Source organism: Desmodus rotundus, chromosome 12 (genome assembly GCF_022682495.2).
Source record: "Desmodus rotundus isolate HL8 chromosome 12, HLdesRot8A.1, whole genome shotgun sequence".
In the NCBI taxonomy this organism is placed as follows: domain Eukaryota; kingdom Metazoa; phylum Chordata; class Mammalia; order Chiroptera; family Phyllostomidae; genus Desmodus; species Desmodus rotundus.
Genome location: NC_071398.1, coordinates 60,654,003 through 60,660,713, shown reverse-complemented (window position 1 = coordinate 60,660,713; position 6,711 = coordinate 60,654,003). Strand labels below are relative to the sequence as shown.

The 6,711-nt window shown below is 43.8% G+C and overlaps 1 protein-coding gene across 1 annotated transcript in view; it reads right to left on the bottom strand.

Annotated features, from left to right (window-relative positions):
• Window positions 1–5,498: 5,498 nt before the first annotated feature.
• Window positions 5,499–6,711, bottom strand: part of GNAI3 (G protein subunit alpha i3) — a 35,997-nt gene continuing 34,784 nt past the window's right edge. Inside the window, exon 9 of the mRNA XM_024570084.3 lies at window positions 5,499–6,636. The gene's annotated coding sequence lies outside the window, so the exon portion shown is untranslated. The remainder of the gene's footprint in view (window positions 6,637–6,711) is intronic.

The window sequence follows — 6,711 nt, the reverse complement described above, 5'->3', positions numbered from 1 at the left end:
TTGCCTTCTTTTGCTTCAAGTTTACACTATACTGTTAGTTTTAAGTCCTTTCATAAGTGATCAGAAGTTCTTTTTTTTGTTACAAGGTAGGTCACAAAGAAATTTTCAACCCTATTTTCACAAACTGCAACCTTAACCATTCTAGGCCCATCGCTAGCAATTTGTAGATAAGAAACTAAGGCCCAGGAAGGTGGAGTGTCTTTATGAAGATCACATTGCCAGGAGGTAGCAGAGAGAATGTCTGAACAAGTCTTCTGAATGCAAAGCCACTGATCCTTCTCTAAGTACCGGGCTACCCACAGCTCAGCCTACACTGTAAAGTCAAAGTCAGGTTTCTCATTCTCCGAAGCTCCTCCCACTCCCAACCAAATTCTTGGTTATTTAATTGTGCCATCTCTAAATTAGAGATATTTAACATAATCATCTCCAATGCCAATCAGTCTCAGACGGAATGCAAAATTAGCATAAAGTGACAAAAATAAGAACAGCTTTTTGTTGGAGGTGTCACTTCCTGTTCGTGTCCTTAGAGGGCAAGGCCCCCGGGGCTTCCCCTCACTGTGGGATTCCACCGCACCCATGGAAACTAGGTTCCACAGCACACTACACCTGATGAAATTTTAATCCCCCCTCCCCCAAATACAGTATGATTGACACAAAAGGACATACACCCTGTGACTCCACTTACAAGAGGGAGAATGACGGTTACCAGGGGCTGGGTGGAGAGGGTGTCGGTGTTTCCCACGGACAGAGCTTGGGGCTGGGAAGGTGGAAAGTTCTGGAGATGGATGGGGGTGCCGGTGGTGAAACAATGTGAATGTAGTTAATAGCACTCAACTATTTTAAAATAATTAAAACAGTAGGTTTGATGTTCTATTTGACCACAATAAAACAATGGAAAAGCGTACGTGGTGACTGGACTGTGCTTTTATGTTTCCATGGAGGAGGACTGGATGAAAGCAGCACCGGATTCCAGCGGGACTTCAGGGTCGGGTGGGGATCGCCAGTGTGCTGGAGCCTGCGGTGGTCCTGCTAGGTCAAAGTGTAAAGACATTTCGGTGGGGTCAAACAGGTACAGGGCGAATAGCAGAAGGGACCTTTCTGCCTTTTGGTCATGAAAAAGTGCTAGTATGATTAGAAAGTAAAACACTGGACTTAAATGCAAAATGAAGACCTTTCACCCGCTCCACATATAGTTGAAGTTCATGTCAGGTCTTCAAAATGAGCATGGGGAGCGGGGCTGGGAAAAGACAACCAGCCCCCGAAGCTCATTTGTGGCTCTGACTGCCCTAGATACCTTCGATGTGGTGCAGTGTCGGCCTGAGAACCGTGAATACTTACAGAGCCCTTCTAAATGTGACTGCTACTTGGTGAGAACCAATGGAACTTCGCAGTTGGAGGATGTAACTAAGCCCGCCTTTAGTTAACAGAGTAGGGACGCAAGACGAAAGATTCCATAGCTAGTTGGACACAGAGAAAAAACAGAACCCAGCACGACTCTCCAGCCTCCTAAGATTCTGAGGTCTGAGGACCTTTATCCTACATAAGGAAGAATGGAAAGTTAGAACTAGAACAGGTTGTTTCTTGCGATTTGTCTACTGGGAATCCCTCACACATGGAATATGGGTGCACGAGGGAGGGTAGTAGCAGTTAAGACAGTGATTTTCAATGGCTGTGCTGCAAGAATTTTTAAAACATGTAATATCTGACTAGTTAGTCAGGGCACTGATCTGTTTTCCCTTAGGTTGTCAAATTAAAAAATGGCAACAGCCAAGACAATAGCCCTCTGGTGTGAATGAATCAAATGATAATTTTCTTTTGGCAGATTGGAAAAAATATTTTTTGGTGTGCCGCAGAGCTTTAATAATTAGTTTGTGTGTGCCATGAGATGGAAAAGGTGGAGCATCGCTGGGTCAGGAGGTAGAAAAATCAAGCTGAACAAAACTTAACATTCCTGCTCCCACACAGCTTGGAGCACGGTGAGGGCTGATGCACTGAGACGGCGTCCCGGCCGAGCACTATTCTTACTTCTGCTGCTCGAGGACTCCCCCTGGACTCGGCAGAGAAGAGGTTAGCGCTGGGGTACAGACCCTTTTGCATCTGCCCCAGCCCCCCCCCCCCCCAAGCCCTCTCGAAGACTTCCACTCCAAGGTTCAGGCCCGCAAGCTTTGCTCTTTTCCCACCGATGGTAAATGTTCGTGTTTTTACACACACAGGTAGTTCTGTCATGGGATTTTATCTTTGCTTTGGTGTGCGTGTCTTTCAATTCCCACTGGATAAATAAATGCAGTGAAATAAATACAATGTTTAGAAGCCCGTTTCTTGTTTTAATTTTATATAAAAGCTAAATACTCTACCTAAAATGTAGGAATGTTCTTTGACCAAACAGTCCTCATACTAAATGGTTTTTAGAGGAAGGCACTGTAAACCACGTATAAAAGGTGCTTGGCAAATAAAAATAACTCAGCTGTCCACTAGTGATTTTGCTGTTACCTGTGTACTGCTTGTGTTGGTATTTAATACTAGGTCCTCTCAGCTGTCCCTAAATGTTGACCCTGGCTGGCTGCATCGGAACCACCTGGGGAATTTATTTAAAAGTACATGCTCCCAGGACCTCTCTCAGACGTCTTAATGTATAGCTTAGTCAAGGAATGCATATACCTTAATCCTACATCTCGGGTATCTGCTCCTATACACCATTCCTTATCAACTTATTCCTGAGTCGGGCTAGACCTGGGCTTGACAGTATCAGAAAAAACGGCCTTGCCCCAACTTGACCCAACGTACACGCTCCTCAGTGGAAGTAAATAACCCATAAAAGGCTATGGGAAACGGCGGAGGGCGGGGTTAAAACCTAAACAGAGGTAAAGGTAACATAACAAACATCTTGACCATCCTGGAAGTTGAGTTCTCCAGGGCCTCCCTTACATCTTTTTACTTCCCAATAGCTGATAGCAAGATCAACCTTTTCAAATTGATCTTTTAGAGAGAGAGAAACATAGATTCGTTGTTCCACTTATTACAGACTCACTGGTTGATTCTCGTGTGTGCCCTGACCGAAAACCGAACCAGCCCCATCAGGGTGGCGCTCTAACCGACTGAGCCACCTGGCCAGGGCAAGGCGTTCAGTGTGAAGCCTTCAAGCAGCCTGGTTTTCTCTCGCGCTTGGCTGGCCTCCAAGCTCTGTGGGTGCTGTGGCTGGTCCAGGGTCACAGCTCTCACCTGTGCTGTGAAGCCCAGAGAACACAAAACTGACCTGGCAGTCCTGGAAACTGAGATGACCTCGGTCACCATCACATATGAAAGACCTTATAAGTGACAGGTGTGAAGGGAGTAAGTGCTGTTTTAGGTTTTTATAAATATGTGAGTAGAGAGGACTGACAGTTTTGAACATCTGGAAGGGGGGAAGTCAGTCAAAGGCAGGGTTTAATTGGAATGAGACTAACTTTATCTTATGTGTGACTTATAGCAAGGAGCTCCGGACAGGAAACTCCAGAACTATGCTAAGCAAATGGATAACGGATGAGGTAATTAGTCAGGCCAGACAAAAATGTCCCAAGAAAGTTACAACTACAAATCAGAGAACAACGACCAGCATGTATGAAGATAAGGTGAGCAAATGAATTAAGAGAACCAGAAATTATTTTTAAATACTCCAAAATTTGCATGTAATAAAACAAATACATGGGAGAAGAAAAAGAACAAGGCGAGAGAACAGTTTTAAAAATTTTGGTCCATCTATTCTTAGAATGCAGCACGATGTGAAAAAACAATCCATCAGGGAAGATAAAGAAATGATACACTGAACTAGACTTAGAAATCTAACAGTCTAAGAGGGAAATGTCATCTCAAGATCCACTTACGAACAATTGCACGAGTTTTTGGAATGTTCATGCCAGGAGGTGAAACGTGTGGCGAGGCTGAGTTCGCAGGGTCGGGAAGACTGGCCCGGAAGCAGCAGGACGCTTTCTCTTTACGTGGAGCCCAGCGGACAGCAATTCCGCAGCCCGGGGTCGGTCAGGTGGGGGAGACACGGCCGTCAGCGACATGACGCAACTACTGCAGGCCTTCCTGCCGGGGCCTTTACATACTGCTCTCCCTTTACTAAAAGCTAATTTTCTTACATGTGGTGATTTCTTGGATGGTCCAAAGCCTGGCCACCTGAATTCTGAAACAGGACACACCACAAATCTCCAGCATTCTTCACAGATAAGACACCAGGAAACATCAATCCTTTTTCTCCCTCCTAGTAGATACGATGTCTCACACCCATATTCTAGCTCTGCACTAAGAAAAAAAATCTTTTATTTCAAAATGTGATGGTGATTAGCAAGGCTGATGGTGAGAATAACCTTTTGAAAGTTAAAGACTGCTAGCCCGCAGACCATGAGTCAGTCTCCGAGATGGATCGGGAGATTCTGACGTAAGGCATATTTGAAAACCACTGACTTAAATTGCGCCCTGGGTCCACAAGGAATGTACATTTCAGTAAGTTATTTGGGTTGGTGGGTAAGGGATGGTCTTCACGTAAATAAAGAACAAGTGTAAATGTTGTAGAGGCCGAAAATTGGAGAACTACTGTTTTTCACTAATGAAGGGCTAAAAATCAACATACAGCTGTATTCAAATGAAAATACAAAATGCATTTTAAAATATTAATGTTTTGATGACCTGTTATTTTGGGTTATCAACACCACCCCATTAGCCCAGACCATGGAAAGACTCCAGTTAAGACAACACTGGAGCAATTCTCATAACCAGATGATTCTGTTTACAAAGTACGGTAGGGAAAAGACATATTCAGAACAAACGAGAACTACCACCCCTATTTACATTGTGGGCATAAATCAGTCACCAACTGAAGCTGATCATTTTATTTTTTAGATCCAGTTTTCCCAATCCTAAAAAAAAATTTGCTAGCTAACACAGTTCACCATCTGCATATACTTTTCCAAAACGAGTAAGAGAGAGAAGGAAAAAACCCAAAACGACCAATAAAGGCACTGCACTACTGCGGCTTACTTTCTGCACCAGGTTAGATGACCAGACACCTCTCTCCGTTTACACTCGTGAAGGGTCACACCAAAAGATGAGACAGAATCCAATCCTGGAAGACTGGACCCCAAAAGGCACTGCTCCAACTACGGACACGGACTGCTCCAAACGCATCCTCCTCGCCTGCCTCCCCACGACTGCACACTAGGTACCGACACTTCCTGTGCATCGCACAGACCACCTTGCGGGCTGAGGGGAACGGGGCGCTCCGCACAACCAGAATGTAAGCCTGGAAAACGGTTTTGAGTAGATCACCTACACAGACAGGACCTACGGCCTCAGGCTGGCCGAGAAGCAACATCACCATCACACCAAAAGACGAGAGCCTCAGGGAACCTTTCCACCTAAACCTGCTTTCAGACAAAGGCCAAAGCACACTGAGCAGGGGCAAAAAGAAAACCAAGAAAATATTTCCAGAAAGGACTAGTTACAAACAGGAACACACCTGGACTCATTGCTCACCATTTTAATACTGCTGCCAACTATAACAGATTAAAATCTGTACACACGACAAAGGGGAAAAAGGCCCCCAAATGCAATAATTTCGGCAAAAGAAGGTACTAAGGATTACTAATTAACATTGCTACAACAAAAACAATGGCAAACAGGGATTTGGCACCACATTTACAAAGGAAAAGCATGCACTCTTAATAGACTTCAGATGTTTCCCAACAGAAAAGGTCATGGAGGATGAAAACCAAAGGCATCTTTTACAAAACTCCCCGTGACTGAGACGAACAAGCCAGAATCAAAGCTGTCAATTTAGCAGGGATGTAGCAGCAAAGTCACTGGTTCTGTCTGAAATTTAGCAATTTGCATTTCTGGTTGGCAGCTGCCCTGGGTGTGTCTGTATCCAAGAAGTTGACTTTATCATACTATAGAAGTATTTATCTAGTAATCTGGTAATCAGCATAAATCAAGTTAACCTTCAACCCTAAGCTTAAAGAAAAAGAGAGAGCTAGAACTCTCCAATGTAATTACCATTTGGAAACCGTAATGGTACTTTCAACAGGATAGTAACATAAATTTCATCCAAAAAGCCCTAATTCTAGCCCCGTAACTGAAGAATTAGATTATTAAAGAAACATTACATTCCAACCACACCAAGAGTAAAAACAACACGTTCCTACGAAGAGCAACGTTTTCAAGACGATCTGCTCATAACATGTGCATAGTTAAGACGCTGTGTGTTTTAATAAAGATTCTTTTGCAAACAACGAAATAAAATTTAGTAAAGTTATTCTCGATGGGAAAAATTTTCTTAAATGAACTACTGATGGTCTGTAAAGAAGTAAAAATAAAAAAGAGTAAGTTCTGGGATGCAGCACCTCAATTTCACATCTGCCCTAAACATGTGAGATTATGAAATCCAAGTGATGTCTTGATTCATACTTTACAGTTGTTCCAATTCCAATGTCTGATTTTAGCATCTCGTGTCAATGAAGAGTTCCCTAGTACAGAAGGTTGTGCTAAAGAGTGCTAAGATTCTGCATGCTGCCACCATCGCTGGTCCCGTTCTCATGCTTGCCGCTGCCCAAAGAGACAGCAAGAGAAGTCTGGTCTCAACACTCCACACTGCAGTGACTAGAAAAGAAGAACGTTCTTAATTAGAGGAGGTTTACCAAGTCAAAGACGCATCGCTGCAGCACTGTTAACAGA